This window comes from Mustela lutreola, chromosome 3 (genome assembly GCF_030435805.1).
Source record: "Mustela lutreola isolate mMusLut2 chromosome 3, mMusLut2.pri, whole genome shotgun sequence".
Classification (NCBI taxonomy): domain Eukaryota; kingdom Metazoa; phylum Chordata; class Mammalia; order Carnivora; family Mustelidae; genus Mustela; species Mustela lutreola.
The window spans coordinates 157,531,113-157,551,414 of NC_081292.1; the positions used below are offsets into that span (position 1 = coordinate 157,531,113).

Genomic DNA, 20,302 nt, shown 5'->3' on the forward strand with positions numbered 1-20,302 from the left:
TGGGAGCAGGACATCAGGAGACTGGATGTGAATATCCAGACATGAACTCCTAAGGGTCCAAATTAAACCAAAGACAGTGACCATGGAGTGGAAAGTACAGAGTCTGAATATGCTTTGAAGGAAAGATTGCTAAAATGATTGCCCCCCCGAAGAAGCACTCTTTAGCTTCTGCCACATAATGGAAGGCACTTCCCCAGGGTGTTACACCACCATCTGGGCTTGAAGAGGCCCTCAGAGCCCCTGATGCTTCCTGCCACTTTTAGCAGTCCCCAAGGAGGCCTTTGTCCCCAACTGGCCACTGAGCCATCAGGAGATACCTACAGATACTCTGAAGAGGCTTTTGCTTAGGCTTGCCACACAGTCTGCACCCAGCCTCCCCTGAGACACCAAGGAGACCGACCAATCCTAGCATGCTGCACAATACCTTGCTCATCACCAAAAGCCCAGTCTGCCCCACTTCTCACCTTCTCAGCCCTTCCTCCCTCCCATTGTCTCTTGAACTCAAACTCTACCCTCAGCACACACCACAATGCCCCCTCCTCTGAAGGTTCTAAAAACTTGGAGAAGGCAAGATTTAACCTGACCTTTGAAGGCTGAAGCCAGTTAACAACATTTTCCTAGCATCCCGTCAAGAGGTGACTGTTAATACCCTCACATTTAAGTCTGATGTTCTACCAGTATAAACAGGAATGGCTGTACCTAAGGCTAAAATATCAAACACCTCTGAACTGGGTGATAACTAGCCCCTTTCCTGGGACATTCCAATGATTAAGTGATTAAAGAGTTAATGTCTATCTTCCTCAAAGGCCCCCAGGAGGCTACTCCAGACCTAAGGCTTACAAAAGTTAGGCTTCTTCCATTTGAGTTGTAAAGAATTTGATCCAATCTAAAAAATCCCCTAGTCTACAGATGAACTAAATATCCATCCAGCTCACCTTCCAACTTCCCTGTCCTCATTCAAATATTACCTATTTTGAAGTTCACGTCCTTAGACTTTATCACCTACTACCCCTTCTTACTGTGGCTCCCCCATCTACTGCACCTAAGCACCTGGCTGATTCCTTTCCAGACAGAAGTGTCCTCATCGTTGCTGTCTTCTGCATCTACACGGAAGCCCGGATTCGTACATCACCGCACCTCTGATGATCTCTCTGATGCTGCCTCAGCCACTACCCTCCCTGCCATAACCCTGGCTTTGGCTTCACGATTACTTGCACAAGCTTGGAGTTGTCAGCTTCAAGCATCCCACACTGTAACCACTACCTTCTCTGTTTCCAGTTCATCTATTCTGGTATTTCCATCCCAACATCTTGTTGGCATTATCTGGCTTTCCAGTCCATTGACCCTTCCATTTTTCCACTATCAGTTATACCCTCACTTCTCTTTCTGCCCAGCTTGGGTTCAAAGTCCATCATTGGAACCTCTCCCTTGTAAGTGAGTACTTGTTCCTCTCTTCCGGATTCTTACCTCGCAGATCCTCAAGTTGATTAAACCCAACGATCTTCCTGCTCCACGCCTCCACCTAACAGCTGAAGAAACTGCCTGGCACAAAACACAACCCCAGCCAGCCTCAGCTCAAATTCATGGTTGCAAATCTCAAATTCATGGATGCAAAAATCTATATTGATCAGCAATACTATTATATTTCCCAGAATGTTTTAAAATAGCTATTTCCTCTTTTCCAAAATCTGTTTCATGTCTCTCTAGCCCAACTTCACACTTTGTTATGAAAGTAGAACAATTAGGGAAGAACTTCCCACCCCCAAACCGTGATATATCAGCCACTGTACCCATTCTTTCTACAATCCTTCCTTTTACTGTAAATGAAATGTCCCTGTTCCTTGTAAGGACTAACCTCTACATTTGTGCCCTGGATTTCCTCCCGTCCTGGCTCTTCAGGAATTGTACTCTAATTATTATCCATCACTCTCCCCTGTCTTCATCCGTTTTTCCTCTCTACTTAATTATTCTCCATCATTTCCTCTCTACATAAATGCATTCTATTACTTTCTGGTCCTAACAAGCCCTTCCCTAGACAATATCTCTTCTAAGAACTTTTCCACCCCTCTGTGTTTCTTCACAACAAAAATTTTTGAAAGAGTTGTAAGAACTGTCTCTGCTTCCACAACTCAATTAAATAAGCTTTTGCCCCAGCCTTGCTCTACTTAAAGTATATGTCAAATTGTCAAAATCACAAATGGTCTCATTTCACCAAATGCAATCTCTATAACTGACACTGCAGAAACATCTCCTTTTAAAAATATTTTGAACTCTTAACTTCAGGGACACCACACTATCCGGGTTTCCCTCCTACCCCACTGGCAACTCCTTCTCTTCTGAATAAAACAGTGCCCCAATGGCTTCCTTCTCTATCTATACATTCCTGATAGGTAATTCTATCCAGTATCAGATAAAATCAATATGCAAATAACTCCAAACTCTGTATCATCAGCCAATACCCTTCCCAGAATCTTCCAAACTCAACTTATCCAATTGTCTAATATAGCTCCAAAGGAACATCTAATAAGTGTCTTACACTTAACACAGTCAAAACAGAGCATTTTCTCTCTTCCCTCAAGCTTGCCTCTCTCCCAACTCTTCCCTTCCCAGTTTATGGCACAATAAAAAGTTTTGCACAAGTAAAAAAATGTAAGCCTTTATCTAGATTCTTGTTTCCCCTCTCCAGATAATTATCTATCAGCAAGTTCAGTCAACTAACTCTATTTCAAAAACATATCCTAAATCTACTCAGTTCTTTTCATCTTAACACAATGCCTCTCTGTATTCAGTATAATGATTTATAAGAAACATGTATTTGGTCATTCAAGTGACCTCAGTTCTGTGAGCCACTCTAGCAAACTAACCACACCTAAGGAGGAGGTCACTAGAACCTCCAATCTTTAGACAGTTGGCCAGAAGCACAAGTAACAAACAGCTCGGGATTTGCAACTGGAATCTGAAGGGGTGGGGGGGGCAGAGGTCAGTCTTATATGACCTGGTCCTTACCCCAAGGAATCTGATGCTGTCTCCACGTAGGTAGTAGGTAGTGATAGAATTGCCTAGTGTCATGTGGGACACATGCTGAAATGGGGCCCAAAAGATCAAACAATAACAATTTATTGGTTGGACAAATAAAATTGATTCTTAACTGGGTCCTGCTTCCATTCTCCCCTCTCCCACCAACCACAATCCAGTCTGCCTTTCGCTGTCGGAGCAGTCTCGGATAGTACGCATTCTCAGTGGGACCAATAACATCCAAGAAACAAAACGGAGTCTTGGGGGTGAAAAAAGATCTTATACATAACAGCAATTTGTGGTCCCCCAAAGCACAACTCTACTTAACAAAATCTTATTCTTTAATATTATGGAATACTCTCCTGCTAGGCTGAAATTGACTTAAAACTGTAATTAATTAATTTCAATTTAATTACTCTTCTTAGAGCAACAGAATGAAAAAAAAAAGTTGACACGCTGCTTTATTGCAAAAACACATTGCTTCATTTACCAGCACACAATCCTCTAATACCTTATATCACCAGAGAATGAAATCTAAATGCCTTATCCTGCCTTATAAAGCCTTATGAGACCTGACCCTTGCTTACTTTTCAAAGATACTCCTGGATACTGTGGTAGGTTGAATAGTGGCACCCAAAAGCTATCCACATCCCATACCCTGGAAGCTGTGAGTGTTACCTTACACAACAACAACCACAACGACAATAAAAAAGACTTTGCAAACGTGATCAAGTGAAAGATCCTGAGATAAGGAAATAATCCTGAATTCTCAGGGTAGACCCCAAATGCAGTCACATGTACCTTATAAGATGGCTGCAAAGGGAGGTTTGACCCATGCAGAAGAGAAGGCAAGGTGATCCTAGAGGCAGAGGTTGCAGTGATACAGCCATAAGCTACTGAATGCCTAGAGTCACCAACATTCAAGCAGGGCAGACAGACTTTCCCCCAGGACCTCAGAAAGGAGCATAACCTGGCACCATCCTGATTTAAGATCCTGATTTTGGACTTCTGGCCTCCTGAACTAAGAGAGAAGAAACTTCATGGTTTTTATTTCTGTTTTTTAAGATTTTATTTATTTATTTGAGAGAGAGAAAGAGAGTGAGAGATCATGCATGGGAGGGAGACACTCTCAAGCAGATTCCCCACTGAGCAGGGAGCCCAATGCCAGGCTCCATCCCACAGCCCATGAGGTCACAACCTGAGCTGAAACCAAGAATCAGAGGCCCAAATGACTGAAGCCAGCCGGGCACCTCAAATTTCTGTTGTTTTATGCCAGTGAGTTTACAGTAAATTGTTACAACAGCCACAGATAACTAATACAGATACCTCTCCCTCTCACCCATTAAGTTTAAGGTTTATTTACCTTCTCCTGCCCATCAAATTCATCAAGAATGCAGTTAGTTTTGGCACCAGCTGTCTTCTCAGCCTGGAATGCTCTGCTCCTCATCTTTGCACAGCTAACTCCCCCCGATCATTCAGGACCCAGACCAAATGTCAGCTCCTCAGAGAGGACTTCCCAAGCTATCCAAATTCAAAATAACCACATAATTCTCATCATCTCATGTCTCTTCTTTATTTAATTACTATTATTTCCTTTCCTTCCCTCCCACCCCTGCAAATAAACTCTTCAAACCAGAGACTGTACCTATTTTTACACCACTGTAATCTTAATTTGTAGAAAAATGCCTGACATGTATTAGGTGAATGATAAACTTAACACATGAATGGATGGTATAGAGGGGAGAAAGGTTGGTGGTGCCGTTACCGCGAGAGCAGAAACATTGGAGGAGCATTAGGATGAGGACAGAGGGAGATGATGAGTCCCATCTAGACTGTGGGACATCCAAGTGGAAATGCTCACTGAGTCTAAATTCAGGAAAGAAGTCTGATTGGAGATGCAGATTTTTTTTTTTTTTTTTTAGATTTTATTTATTTATCTGAGAGAGAGAAAAAGAGAAATCATGAGTGGAGAAAGAAGAAGAGGGACAAGCAGACTCTCCACTGAGCAGGGAGCCCAGTACAGGGCTCGATCAGAGGACCCTGAGATCATGATCTGAGCAGAAGGCAGATACTTAACCAAACACCCAGGTGCCCTGGAGATGTTGATTTGGGAATTACTAAAATCAGGGATATGGATGAACTTAGTGGTGAAGAGAGCTTCTACAGTGAGAAGACAGTGGACAGACCGTAGGAACTCCAATATCAAGGGGAAGAAACTGTCAAAGAGATCCACATAGAGAAGTCCAAAAGATGGAATACTAGCCTAGTGAAAGTTCGGCTTCACAAAGGAGGGAATCAGCAGAATCACAGATATTTCAAGTAATATGGTCCCATTGATTTGCCAATAAGGAGGACACCAATAATCATAGAGTAACAGATTCATCTAAGGTGGAAGCCAAATTTGCAACAGCCGCGGAGTGAATGGATGGTGAGGAAACAGAACAACATACACAATATACTTTGGGGAAACACAGGCTGAAAGAAGAGAAAGTAAGCATGTAGCTGGAGGGTAGTATAGGGTAAGGAAATAGTTTTGGTTTTTGGTCTTACGTGCTTCTGTGATGGGAAAATCTTGAGCATTCTTACAAATATTTAAAACACAGGTGAACATGGAGAAATTTCATAGAGGAAGGCAGCTAAAGGAACAGGGGATCTGAGTATGGTTGCAAGCACCAACTTTGAATAACTCTACCTCTAACTTGGTAGTTAATGATGGAGACCAAAATATATTAGTTGACGTGGTATCTTGGATCTCTTTTTTCTCAGTATAATAGGATGCAAAGCAGTGTGAAGGGAACAGCTTCACCAAAACCCCACAGTCTCTTCAGCTCCCAGCTACACTACATTTTCCAATCTCCCTTTGTTGTGTACCTGAATTCTGGCCACTGGTATGTCTGAGGAACTGATGCATTCGTTGCAACACCAAGTGTTTAGAAAGTAGATACACTTCTTCTCTTTCTCCTTCCACTAACTGGATAAAGTTGGAAACAACTTTAGTTTTAAGGAATGGCAAAATCAATGAAAGGTTCCAGGGTGTGTGAATCATGAAGTCATTCACCAATCAAGAGTATGATATGACCAAGAAATAAACATGTCACATATGGCTTTTATATACTCTCAGATCCTTCCAACAGTTTATTTTGCCCTAACCACTAACAATTAACTGATGAAGAAATGGACTTTTTTCCAGAGGCAAGGGAAACAAAAGCAAAAATGAACTACTGGGACTTCATCAAGGTAAAAAGCAAAGGAACGGCAAAGGAAATAATCAACAAAACTAAAAGACAACCAACGGACTAAGAGAAGATATCTGCAAATGACGTATCTGATAAAGGCTTATTATCCAAAATCTATAAAGAACTTACCAAACTCAATACCAAAAAAACCAAACCAAAACAAAAAACAATCCAGTTAAGAAATGGGCAGAAGACATGAACTGACACTTTTCCAAAGAAGACATCCAGATGGCTAACAGACACGTGAAAAGATGCTCAACCTCACTCATCATCAGGGAAATACAAATCTAAACCATGATGAGATACCACCTCACAGCTGTCAGAATGGCTGAAATTACCAACAGGGAATGATAGATGTTAGCGATGATGTGGAGAAAGGGAAACTCTCTTACACTGTTGGTGGGAGCCACACAGTAAGTGGCTGTTAGCATTGCCACTCTGAAGAACAGTATGGAGGTTCCTCAAAAGTTAAAAATAGAATTACCCTCTGATCCAGCAATTGCACTACTAGGTTTTTATCCAAAGCATACAAAAATGGTGATTTGAAGGGTTGCATGCACCCCAATATTTATAGCAGCACTATCAACAATAGCCAAACTATGGAAAGAGTCCAAATGTCCATCAACTGATGAATGGATAAAGAAAATGTGGTATATAAAGGCACCTGGGTGTTTCAGTTGGTTGGGCAGCTACCTTCAGCTCAGGTCATGATCCCAGGGAACTGGAGTAGAGCCCTAGTATCAGGTTCCCTGCTCAGCAGAGAACCTGTTTCTCCCTCTCCCTCTGCCTGCTGCTCTGCCTGCTTGTGTTCTCTATGTGTACCTCTCTGTCAAATAAGTAAATAAGGCTAAGAAAGAAAGAACGTGTATATATATGTATATAGATATATATACATGTATCTATATACACACACACACACACACACCAAGGACTATTACTGAACCATCAAAAAGAATGAAACCTTGCCATTTGCAACAATGTGGATAGAGCTAGAGGGTATTATGCTAAGTGAAATAAGTCAGTCAGAGAAAAACAAATACCACATGATTTCACTTACCTGGGATTTAAGAAACAAAACAGAAGAACATAGGAGGAGGGAAGGAAAATAAAATATGATAAAAACAGAGAGGGAAGCAAACTAAGAAACTCTCAACTACAGAGCACAAACAGAGAGCTGCTGGAGGGGAGATGGACGGGCTAAGTGGGTGATGGACATCAAGGAGGGCACTTGTCGGGATGAGAATCGGGTGTTATAGGTAGGTGATGAATCACTAAATTCTACTCCTGAAGTCAATACTACACTATATGTTAACTAACTTGAATTTGATAGATAGATAAATAAATAAATAAAATTTAAAGCTCATCAGCTCAGCTCTAACTATAAAACGTATTTTATCTTATTTATTCTACTAAGGCAGAAATACACATAAGAAAATGACTTGAAATACTGAAAAATAATAGAACTTTGGTTTTTAAATCTGAAAATCTTTGATGCTTCATAAGATCTGGCAAATATAACCAAATGAATGAACGATTAAGAGGCCAAACAACTTTGCATATTTCCTATGTATTTAAATCAGATTTATTCTTGACCATTATATTAATTTTTAATAAAGTATTGAAATACCATGGTACATTGGTACAAAAAAATTGTACAGGTCAGGTAAAAGGCTGAAAGATAATGCTGAAGATTGGTAAACTATGGCGGAAAAGGGCAAAAGGTGTCTTCTAAAAACAGATCAAAGAATGGCCCCATGGCTGACAATGGAGGACATGAATTTCTATGGACATCCAATTTGCATGATTGTGTTCATTCATGTAGCATTCACACACCCAGGTGCAGTAGTGGGAAAAGCAGAATACCACCAAGTTGCAGGTTGTTTCCGTATCCATTGATACTAATTCACAACATCATGGTTTCCTAGAAGTCACATAAAAAGGAGTACTATTTTAGGCAGGCATAGGGTCCTAGGCATTCGATCTCTGAACCAGTTCAGCATCGCTGGTGAAAACTCTGAAGCCACAGGGTAAAATATTAGTAAGTGGAAGTGTTAAAAGGCAAAGCTCAATGAGTCAAGCAGTGGAATCCAGAGCAACAAAAAGCAGGAAATACATTACAGAAATACTGGAAGGATTATCCCTTGATTCTATTATTTCTTAACACAGTTTTCAAGGGAGTTTCAGTCATATCAGGAAATAACTATGTGGCTTTGAATGAGTCACTTAAGTTCTCTGGAACTGTGTTTCCCCGCTGATAAAACAGTTCACTGCTGCTATATGAAATAACATAAGCCGAGTGCTTAGCACAGCACCTAGGAAATGATGATTGCTCAGTAAATGATACTTGTAATTACTATTTATTATTCATAATAAAAGGAGTTGGCTTAGATCTCTAACCCCTTTTCTATTTTACAATTCTGTGAAAACATATATTTTTTTAAAGATTTTATTTGTTTATTTGACAGAAATCACAAGTAGGCAGAGAGACAGGCAGAGAGAAGGGGAAGCAAGCTCCCTGCTGAGCGGAGAGCCCGATGTGGGTTCGACCCCAGGACCCTGAGATCATGACCTGAGCTGAAGGCAGATGCTTTAATCCACTGAGCCATCCAGGCACCCTGAAAACATTTTTTTAGATAAATATCCCAGCTACTTAAGGGTGTGCTAAGATGGGGGTAAGAGGTTAATAATAGCAAACATGATGGGAGAAGGAAGAGAAATAGACTTGTTATAACAGATCCTGTGAGCATGAGCCAGTGGGAGAGATGCAGAGAATGCAGCATCCTCTGCATATGAATGCTACATCTGGAGAGACTGGGAGTAAGGAGATCCCAGACTTGGGGAAAAAGTTAGATCAAGGGTCTAGCAGTGAACAGAATCCACTGACCAAGAACGGCCTCACCTTAGACAAGAATACTAAAATACTTCATGCATTTATGGGCTTAAGATTCATGTAGTCCCCCTCCTTGTATAGAGGAAGAAACTGAAGGGTGCAGAAACTGACCAAAGTCACACCTAAGTGGCTTAGACAGTGACTTCGGGGATGGTCAGGGAACCAATGCTCCCCAAAGATTCTTTCTCCGAGCTTATATAAATGATAGTCAAGGTTTTGTCCCTTCAGAATCCAGAGTCTTCTGATAAAGTGACAAGTTAACTTTATCACTCCTCTTTTTATGAGTTAATTTTCCAGGTTCTTTTCCTAAGAGACTGGATTAGGCGGGCAGTGAGAGAGAAGGGAGAAATTGGTGAAAAGAAGGGAGCCCCCAGTGGATACTAAGTAACCTCTCCCTTTGAAAATTCATTTTCTTCAGGAATTGCTTTCATAACTTCGCTTTCCTTTCCTCCTCCTAAATATGGTGTTTTGGGCTATCAAAAGTGCCAAATCTGTAAAGAAAAAGGGGAGGCCTGGAAAACAGAAAGCTTGAATTATCCAGTCCAACTGATTATCTGGAATACAACTGCCTATGTTATCTGCTCTCCAATCGCACCCAACCCATTTCTATCACATGCTTCCTGAGAAACTAAAGGATAAGGGAATTACATAAGGTGATCAATCATTCAAAAAACTGTTTACCTAGGTGTTCCCCACATGCAAGGCATCTGGGCTGAGCACATTAAATCTACCAAATTGTGTAAGATCCAGCTCTTGCTCTACATGATATGCAGAAAAGGAAATAATACACGTTTTCAAATAATTAGCTTATACAAGAGAAAACGAGAGACTTGAGGGTGGCATAAAAAGAGCAATTGAATGATTTAGGAAATGTACAAAACACTTCTGACTGGAGCGGTGAGGGAAAGCACCATGATATTGGTAAGCCAACGGTCAGGACATTCAAGGACTGACAGAATTTCAAAAAGGTGAAGTAGAAGGAAAAGCATGCATATAGGGACAACAGTAGGAAGAAGACAGATTTGGGGAATTCCAAGTAGTCCAGTGTGGCTGGATCCCAGGGGAAGATAAGGACACGACCTTAATACTGGAGCATGACCAGAGAGGTCTGTAAATTCAAAGACAAATATTTGGAACTGGATCCAATAGATCAGAGTAACCCAAGGAAGAGTGGAGCAAAGTGGAATGATCAAAGCAGTGTTGACATCACCACAATGCAACAAACATGCTCTTTATCCAGTTTAAATAAAAGGAAGACGGCTTTTGAGAACCTAATACCATAAGCTATGTTATTTTTATCACTGTTCAAATACATTTAGAAGTTTATTGTATCTTATTAAAATAATAATGGTATAAAATCTTAACTAAAATGTTCCCAAACTGTTTACTTTGAACTTGAAGCTTTGTTCCTCTTGCATATACGCATCTGGCCTTAGCGGCCACTGGTAGATACAAGGTTAGTAAAAGACTTTCTAAGCATAAGTCTCCAAGTCACGTTGGGAGGACATACCACTATTTAAAGAACATGAGGCTTAAGAAATTTAAAGTCGTTGTTTAAAAAACACCCTAAAAAATCTCACTATTTTTTAAAAGTTTGCAAAGATTTATTTATTTTAGAGTGGGAGAGAGAGAGAGAGAGAGTGTGTGTGTGAGAGAGAAGCAGACTCCCCACCGAGCACAGAGCCCAACATGGGGCGTGATCGCATGACCCTGAGATTATGCCCTGAGCCGGAATGAAGAGCTGGACACTTAACTGACTGAGCCACTGAGATGCCCCATATGTCACTATTAAAAAAAAATAAAGTAAATCAGTAACAATTTCATTTTGTCGGAAAAAATTTTTTTTTCTTGAGATTTCCAACACAATTTAATTTTTTTTTCCTAGCACAGAGGGAAAAAACAAGGAAACTTTCCAAATTCTTTTTACAAAGGTCAGCCTAACTGTTACAACCCTGTAAAATATCACAAGAAAACAGGCCAATTTTACTTATAAACAGAGGTATACAATTTTTAAATAAAATGTTAGAAAATAGACTTTAGTGGTACATTTAGAAGAATAAAGAACAAGGTAGGGGGTTCACATCAGGAATGAAAAGATGAATCAGTAAGAGGAAAAACAGTAATAAAATTAATCATATTAATATGACAAAAATGAAAAATATCATTCAGTAGATATATAAAAGGCATTTGATAAAATTCAATCACTATTTTTTATGAAAAATAAATCTTAGTTTAATACAACAAAATAAGATGCCCAAATTGTCACCGATATTTAAAACTAATCTGGAAAATACCAGTGTGGTGTGCAGAATTATGTGATGTTTCCCAATAACTGCTCCCCCAGACCTGGTTGTATATTGCCTATAGAATCCCCTCTTCTTGAGAGTGGGTGGGATTATGAATATGATGAATTTCAGTCCTGCGGTTAGGTTACACTCTATGACAAAGGCAAAAGGATTTTGCAGTACACTCAGGTCCCAAATAAGTCTGGTTTTGAGTTCATCAAAAGGAAGGTTCTCCTGGGTGGGCCTGGCCTCATCAGGCAAATCCTTGCGTCTGGGCTTTTTTTTTTTTTTTTTTATAAACATGTATTTTTATCCCCAGGGGTACAGGTCTGTGAATCAGCACTCACCAAAGCACATACCCTCCCCAATGTCCATAACCCCACCGCCCCTTCTCCCAACCCCCCTCCCCCCAGCAACCCTCAGTTTGTTTTGTAAGATTAAGAGTCACTTATGGTTTGTCTCCCTCCCAATCCCATCTTCTTTCATTGATTCTTCTCCTACCCACTTAAGCCCCCATGTTGCATCATCACTTCCTCATATCAGGGAGATCATATGATAGTTGTCTTTCTCTGCTTGACTTATTTCGCTAAGCATGATACGCTCTAAATTTCCCAAATAAAGTTTTAAAATTTTGTTATTATGTATGTCACAGTAAATTTTAGTTAGGAAAGAAAGATTTTCTATTAATTAGTTTCTTCCCCCTAATTTTAATGAACTAACAAAACCACAGCTTGACCTCATTAAAATCAGAAACCATGTCTTACTTGCTGCATAAATCAGAAATCTGATTTTGAAAGAACCAACATAAAAATTTCAACTGAAAAATGGGAAAGAACACAGATATGCTCAAGGAAGAAATATTTAAGACAAAGAGCCATTAAGAACCTCCAACAAAAGGCAAAAATCCTGGAAAACAAGAAAAAACAAACAAAAACTCATGGTCACATTCATGTCAGGACATAAAATCAGAGTTCTGGACAAACTCTGGTCATAGTCAATTCCTAAACATTCTCAGGTGTGCAAACCATAGGCTCCCATGTTTCCCTTCCCTTAAAAGTTCCTGAGGTCAATCCGTGGTCAGATAATACAGAAAGAGGTCTACCAGAGTAGTGTGTCCTCTGCAGAAGCTCATATTTGATTACCTGCTTACATTCTACCATAAAACGTTTTTATAATATAGAGAGGAAAGCAGACCCCACAAATCATAACAGAGAGGTTGTTTTCTGAAAATGAGTTTTCTAGAATTTGCTATTAAATGAGATGTCCTCCCAACATGACTTGGAGACTTATGCTTAGAAAGTCTTTTACTAACCTTGTATCCACCAGTGGCTGCTAAGGCCAGATGGGTATGTACCAGAGGAACAAAACTTTATGTTCCAAGTAAACAGTTGCTACAGTTGTCCTAGGTTACAGCCACCTTAGCCCTTGTCTTTTGACAATTAGATTAGTTGAATCTAATCATCTCTCCTTCCTGCATTTCTTTCCCCCATCATGTCAACAAGAAACTGTACAACACTCCCTTCCTTAGCTGCTTCTTCCTCAAGGACACAATTTACCATTGCTTCTTATCTCAAAGGGGATGAGTCCTGATGGAATTATCTAAGTATTTGAATTAGCATCTAGAAACACATTAATAATCTTCTCAGTTTAGTTCCACTCAGTCCTTCCTTATCTCCCAAAATAACAGTCCTGAAATTAGCCAGGTGTAGGGGTCCCACACCTAATGATTAGTAATTTCCCCAGAAACATCAGATGAAAAATAAATCCCATTACATAGAGCTGGATAATGTAACAGGCAGGTGATGTTATACATTTTTATGTAAGTGTGGTAAAAGTGGTAAAAATGAAGAGTTACAATTTCTAACCCCAATCCTGAGCTTTAAAACTCAGAGATACAGTGAAAAGTAATACTTAGTGCATATCCAGAATTTTACTGTTTTTAGGTTTAATATTTTTCCACATAGGATTGTCTGAAAGCAAAGGATTGTGCTGGCTTTTTAATGCAGTGAAATACAAAATAGTGAACATTCTTGATACAACCATGACCTCTCTTTGCTGTAATCTTCAGGAAACTATAGGTCTCTCTGTTGCTGAAATGACATTCTCTTCACCACAAAACTGTCCCAACTATTTGAGCCCATATTAACAACTCCCTGGCATAACCACACAGTTGAAGTCAACATTCTACCCATGGCATATGATTATGCAAGATCTTATGCTGGTGTCTGTTTTACCTGGTTAAACAAAGTCTAACTCTCTCAAAAGCAAGATAACCATACTTTTTCTTCTTCTAGCACTTGCTACTCTGTAATGCTACACAAGCCTAAAGAAAACTTCTTCAAGAAGCCAAGTGTTAAATATACAGTTGACCTTCGAACAAGGCAGGGGTTAGAGGTGCTGACCCCCCTGCATAGTTGAAAATCCACATATAACTTTTGACTCCCGAAAAATTTTACTAATAGCCTACTGTTGACCAGAAGTGTCACTGAAAACAAAGTGGATTATCACAAATTTTGCATGTTATATATATATGATATACTGTATTATAGTAAAGTAAGCTAGAGAAAAGAAAATGTTTTTAGAAAATCAAGAGAAAAAGAAAATATGTTTATAATACTATACTGTATTTATTTAAAAAAAAAAAAAAAAACCTCCACATCTAAGTGAACCCACACTGTTCAAACCCATGTTGTTCAAGATTGAATGTTTTCTTTCTCTTTTTTTGTTTAAAAGATTTATTTATTTATTTTGGAGAGAGAGAGAGCGCACGTACAACTGGGAGGGGCAGGGGGAGAGGAAGAGAGAATCTCAAGAAGACCCCAGGCTGCCTGCAGAACCCAACTCGGGGCTCAATCTCCTGACTCTGAGATCACCACCCTGAGATCATGACCTGAGTCGAAACCAAGAGTCAGACACGTAACCGACTGTGGCACCCAGGTGCCCCAAATGTGTTTTATATCTAATGCTCTTTCTGAAGTGTTGTTTCAGGACTAAACAACCTAGTGAATCCTAGTGTTGACAAGCAGAATGACCCAAGTTTTGAAAAACCTAAGCAGAAACATCATCACATTTAAAAAAAAATAATAAAGAAGTGGGACGCCTAGGTGGCTCAGTCGGTTAAGCGTCTGCCTTCAGCTCAGGTCATGATCCCAGGGTCCTAGGATCAAGTCCTGCATCAGGCTCCTTGCTTGGGAGGGAGCCTGCTTCTCTCTCCACTTCTGTCTGCCATTCTGCCTGCTTGTGTGTTTTCTCTCTCTCTCTCTCTCTAACAAATAAATAAATAAAATAAATAAAAAAGAAAGAGGAGAGGGTGCCTGGGTGGCACAGTTGGTTGAGCATCTGACTCTTGGATTTGGATCGGGGCATGATCTCATGCCCCTTGATGTGCTGTGCACTCAGCGTGGAATCTGCTTGAGATTTTCTCTTCCTCTGCCCCTCCTGCTTTTTTGCTCACGTGCTCTCTTTCTCAAATAAATAATCTTTTAAAAAAGGGGAGGGTGTTAGATACTCATCTGGAAAATGGTTTCCTTCTGTAACAAGGGCTTGCCACTAACCACCTTCCCTCTCAATCACACACACAAAGTAAAGGGGATGATGCCTGGATAATTCATGAACAATTTGCAGGAGCTAATTTATCTATCCTTTGTCCAAGTTTTTCCCTTTTCAATACAAAAAGAAAAATATATAAGAAGGAAGGGAGATAATATTTTGAAGTCTACCACCTAACAAGTACATCACCAGCAGTTTTACATGTGCTATATCATATTCTATTATCCATATTTTGCCAATGAGACAGTTGAGGCTCGGTGAGTTTGAATAACTTACCTAAGGCCACGGTCTTGTTTTCTTCCCCCAACTACACTCAGCTACAGTTTGTCCCACAGTTCAGTCAGTCATTGAGAAAATATTTATTGAGCACTTATTACAAGCTAGTCACCACTCTAAACATTAGGAATAGAAATGCGAGTGAAGCAGACCAATCCTTCTCACAGAATTTACATTCCAGGGATGAAAGACAGAAAACAACCCAACAAAATAATTTCAGAGTTGTAATAGTTTGCCAATATGATTTACTTACAGTGACAGTTAAATCTTTTTAAATAGCTTTAATGAGATTAGTTACATGAACCAAAGGAGGAGGGGGTAAAACCCATGACAACTGGAAACTGTAGCCCTGTTGTCAATTACTGAGCCCTCAATACATCTTCTAATAAATCAGAGAGAAGGGGGAACCTTGGGGACCCCTGGGTGGCTCAGTTGGTTAAGCAGCTGGCCTTCGGCTCAGGTCATGATCCCAGCGTCCTGGGATCGAGTCCCACATCGGGCTCCTTGCTCATCAGGGAACCTGCTTCTCCCTCTGCCTCTGCCTGCCATTCTGTCTGCCTGTGCTCTCTCTCTCTCTCTCTCTCTCTGATAAATAAATAAAATCTTTAAAAAAAAAAAAAAAGAAGGGGGAACCTTGGTGGCTCAGTGGATTAAGCATCCGACTCTTAATTCTGGCTCAGGTCATGATCTCAGGGCTGTGAGACTGGCCCTGTGTCTGGCTAGGCACTAAGCATAGGTCTGCTTAGGATTCTCTTTCCCCCTCCCTCTACCCCTCCCCTAAAAGGGGGAAAAAGTAGCACTTTAATGCTGCTCAGAATTTCTTTACAAAGTGACCATGTGAGAAATCAGAACAGACAGCTCCACCTATGTTGTCTGTCAAACCGAAAATTCCATATTTTATCCATTTTTTACTAAGGTAATGCTTTATTTGAAAAGCTGATTTGTAAAAATCAAGGGAGCATTGTAACTTGATATATGTCTTTATGAGGATCACAGAGTGGTTTCAACATCCACATCATAAAGTTTCCCAGGTTGCGTATAGTATCCATTGGGCAATGGCACCCAGCTCTCACTGAACATCCTGCCAAGACCACAGTGGGGGGGGGGGGCAGTCAGGAAGTGCCTGGCCCCCCAGTGTGGCCATTGCCATTATCCTCCACAGTCCAAAAATAAACTTCACAAACTCTTAAACTTGAAACATATGCAAAATTCTAACAGTTTTGTTTAAAGCAACAAACGGTGTAACTTACCGTTCCTTCCCTCAACTATTTATACAAGACTATTTATAAGTCGACTAAATTAACTGTTAGCTAGCTATTTCTATAACTGCCTCCCATGATAGGTATAATGTGATGTGCAGTGTGGGTTGACCCATGTCACTAAGACTGAGAATTTGTGTTTGTAAATTACTTGGAAACTCTTAAGGAAGGTTGGGGAGTGAATCCTCGTGCGCATAAGGTGGAGGGCTGTCTAGAAACTAAGCGGTAAGAGCAACACTTCATTCACAGGGCTACACCTTTCTGTCACAGCACTCTGCAAATCTATTTTTGCTCAGAGACGCTACTACGTGGAGAGAGGAGGCTGCTTTAAGTACATCGGTGTACACTTTCCATTTCCTCCTATAACTGTCACACTCCAGCACCCAAGGTTCTCAAAAGAGAGCCTCAGCACCGTTCTAGAATCTTTCCCTCCCTTACTTCAGAAGGGAGCAACAGTTCTTCTCATCAGAGGAGCGACACTCACAAGCCAAAAGTTTGTAGGAAACTTTCAATTAGCTACCGACGCTTGCCCAAAATGTATCTTAACCCCACCGCCCTCCAAAATATAAAGAGCTAAACTCTGCCTGAGAACGAGGCCACCTTCTGTTGGGGAGAAATTCTCAATCTTCCCCCCCAAGAATCCCGCCACCACCCACCCAACACCGGGGTGCTAGGGGACTCACGCGGGTCGGAAAGGGACCGGTCTCCCCTATGACCCTGAGGGCGGGGAAAGGGGGTCTCCCAGGAAGCACACACCTGAGATTGATCCTCTCGCGCGAGGGGAGAGCAGGAGCGCACAGTTCCTCCGGGTGGGGCGGAGTCTCTGCCTCCCCCCGAACCAGATCCTCGGCCCAGATCCTCGCGGCGAGGCGCGCGTGGCTGTCACTCCCGGGCAGCCCGAGCCAGTGTAACCCGACGCACCCCGCGCCGCCGCACCCCCGCCTCTCCGGCGACTTCCTCCTCCCGCTCCTGCTCCTCCTCCCTCCCCAGGGGTTGGCCCGGGCGGCGCGACCGCTGCATCCAGCCCGGATTCCTCGGGCCCAGGCTTCTCCGGCCCAGCGGGGAGACGCGGAAGTGGAGGCGGGAGCCGGGGCCGGGGTAGGGGATGAAGCGTCGCGAACCAGCGGGTGGCGAGCGACCGAGGTCTCCGCCGCCCAATGAACGTGACCGGACGGGGACACGCGGCCACGGGTCCCGCCGGGTGGGGCGGCGGCGCGCCGTTGCGCGGGCCCTCGCCCCTGGCTGCGGTTCCTGCCCTGCGCCCCGCCTTGTCGGCCGCCTGGTAGACAAGAAAGCCTGGGCTCGGCTAGGCCTGGGGAATATGGGGGAGGTGTCCGATTGCCTCTGCCAGCCCCACGCGGGCCGCCCTCGCCACCTGTCCCGGAGAGGAGACTCTTGACCGCCTGCATGTGGGCAGGCTGGCTTACCTGATTTCTCGTCGCCCGCCCCCGAATCTGGCTTCCCCTCCTCAGCAGAAAGGCTTCCCTGGGCCTAGAAACGCTTCTAGGAAACGGGTGGACCCCTGGGACCCGGCCGAGCCCAAAGCCCTCGCTCGGGCTCCCCCCGCGCGCTCCTGTAGGCGCGCTCGGCCTCCTGACCTGCCCGCTGAATGTCAGCGCGGGAACCCGCAGGGAAGGCCAAGCCCAAGCACCAGAAGGTGGGATGCCGAGCATTGGCTCCTCAGGTCCAGCCTCGTACAGGTGGGGGGAGGCGGAGAGCCCCGCTGCAGAGCAGCAGGCTTCCCAGATGCACCCCCTAAAACCGACCCTGCCCACTGAGCATGCCCAGCTCACTTGGAACTGCAAGTGACTAGACAAGCCCAGATGGACCCAGGGAGGACGCAGATGGGGTTCAAATGGACCCCATTTCTTTAAGACCTTTCCTCCCACAACCTCTGAAAGTTTTGCAAATAAGGTTTCTACCTTGGTGTTGAAAAATACCCAGGGGAGGGTTGGAAAGGCCTTCCAAAGGAAGGCAGCCAAATTACTTTGAACCCAAATCGCAATGGTGGGTTTTTTTCAGCCAATTACTTATTAAGTCAATTTCCTTAAATGGCCGCAAAATTGTAACTGACATAAAGGAATGTGTAGCTTCATTGTGTCCCAAACTCACTAACTTCAGGAAACCAGTCTATCCAGGTTCCCAACTTTGGGTACATATTAGAATGGAAAGGCGGGTATAAAATGATCGACTCCAGGTTCACACCAAGTGAGTTACTCTGTAGATTGAACCTGGAGAGTCTTATATTTTAAAACTGGCTTTCAAAGGAAAGCCAAGGGAGCCAGCAGCCAGCAGCATCACCTAAGAACTTAGAAATACAAATTCTCTGCTACACTCCCAGCTGTGTGATTCCTAAAATCTGGAGCTGTTGCCTTTTTGATTTAACAAGCCCTTCCAGTGATTCTCTTACACACTAAAGCTTGTGAACAACTGTTCACAAGAAAACTTCCCCCAGGTGATTCTAATGAGAACCCCTGTAATAAACCAATGTTTTCAGATTTTTTTCAAATCCCAAACATTTATCTAAAAGAGCAACATTTTACATAGAAAATGAATAATTTGGTTGAATTGAGGTGCTAGTCCTGTATTTCCTTCCCACTAATTCTCCCAGAACAAATCAGTTCTTGGAAAATGGACCACCTATTTACTTTTGTACTCTGGTGCTAGCACAGTGCCTATAACATAATAAAGGTTTAATAAGTGTTTATTGATTTGAAATGAAAATTTAAGTGACTGATTTGTTCCAGACTCTATTATGTCTACTGTTTATTTTCCCCACAAGTCCTGGTCACCTTGGTAGCTAACAAGCCATTAGGAATTCAGTTCTTTTTTTTTTTTTTTTTTTTTTAAGATTTATTTATTTGACAGAGTTCACAAGTAGGCAGAGAGGGAGGCAGAGAGAGAGGGAGAAAGCAGGCTCCCCGCTGAGCAGAGAGACCAATGTGGGGCTTAATCCCAGGACCCTGAGATCATGACCTGAGCCGAAGGCAGAGGCTTTAACCCACTGAGCCACCCAGGCGCCCCAGGAATTCAGTTCTTAATAACCTGTGACTATCCATAAGGGTCTAAACCCAAGCCAGCACCTATGGAATAGAACATGGGAGAAAGTAGAGAATTTTGAGGAGTTGAGAAAAGTCAGAAGTATCAGACATGATTTCATTTGCCAAAACTGGGGCCCAAATTAACCAAAGGAAAGAAGAAAGACACTAGACATCTGGTGGAATTTAGGAAAGGCACTGAAGGAAAAGGTACGTATGGAAGGGCTTAGGGGAAGAGAGATAAGAAAGTTAACCATGACGAGCCGACAGTTTACTCTGGATCTTCTTTTTCTAAGCAACTTACCTCTGTTTCCACTTCGCCAGATCTCTACCTGTCAAATAAATAAAATCTTTAAAAAAAAAAAAGTATTCCTTTTAGCTTTACACATAATGCTTTAAAACTTAAAATACTAGTTATGCGTACCGAAAGCAGCTCCCTGCCTATTTCTGTCCCTTAGTCTTGCTTCCTGTGACAAGAATTCCACTGAAAGTTTGGTTGCTACTTAGGTTATCTAATAGGAGTGTAACTTCCCATATGCTTAAGCAATTTCTTTCTTTCTTTTTTTTAAAAGCCATTTCTTTTTACTATTAAGATAGTTTGGGGGGAAGAGGGGAATAATCATTAGTTTAGGAATTACTCTTCAGATCAAATATTACATTAGATCGACAAACAATACATATGTAAAAAAAAAAAATCTTCCCTGCACACAGACACTTGCTACAGCTTCTTTTTGCTCATGGAATTAAAACAAAA

At 42.0% G+C, this 20,302-nt stretch overlaps 1 protein-coding gene across 2 annotated transcripts in view; it reads right to left on the reverse strand.

The window, feature by feature from the left end:
- The window catches only part of GPD2 (glycerol-3-phosphate dehydrogenase 2), a 141,687-nt gene extending 123,410 nt beyond the window's left edge, over positions 1-18,277 (reverse strand). The window contains exon 1 of one of the 2 annotated variants that reach the window (XM_059167292.1): positions 17,938-18,277. The gene's annotated coding sequence lies outside the window, so the exon portion shown is untranslated. Of the gene's footprint in view, positions 1-17,266; positions 17,405-17,937 lie in introns of those variants that run through there. The other variant, XM_059167293.1, reaches the window with a different exon arrangement.
- Positions 18,278-20,302: the final 2,025 nt, after the last annotated feature.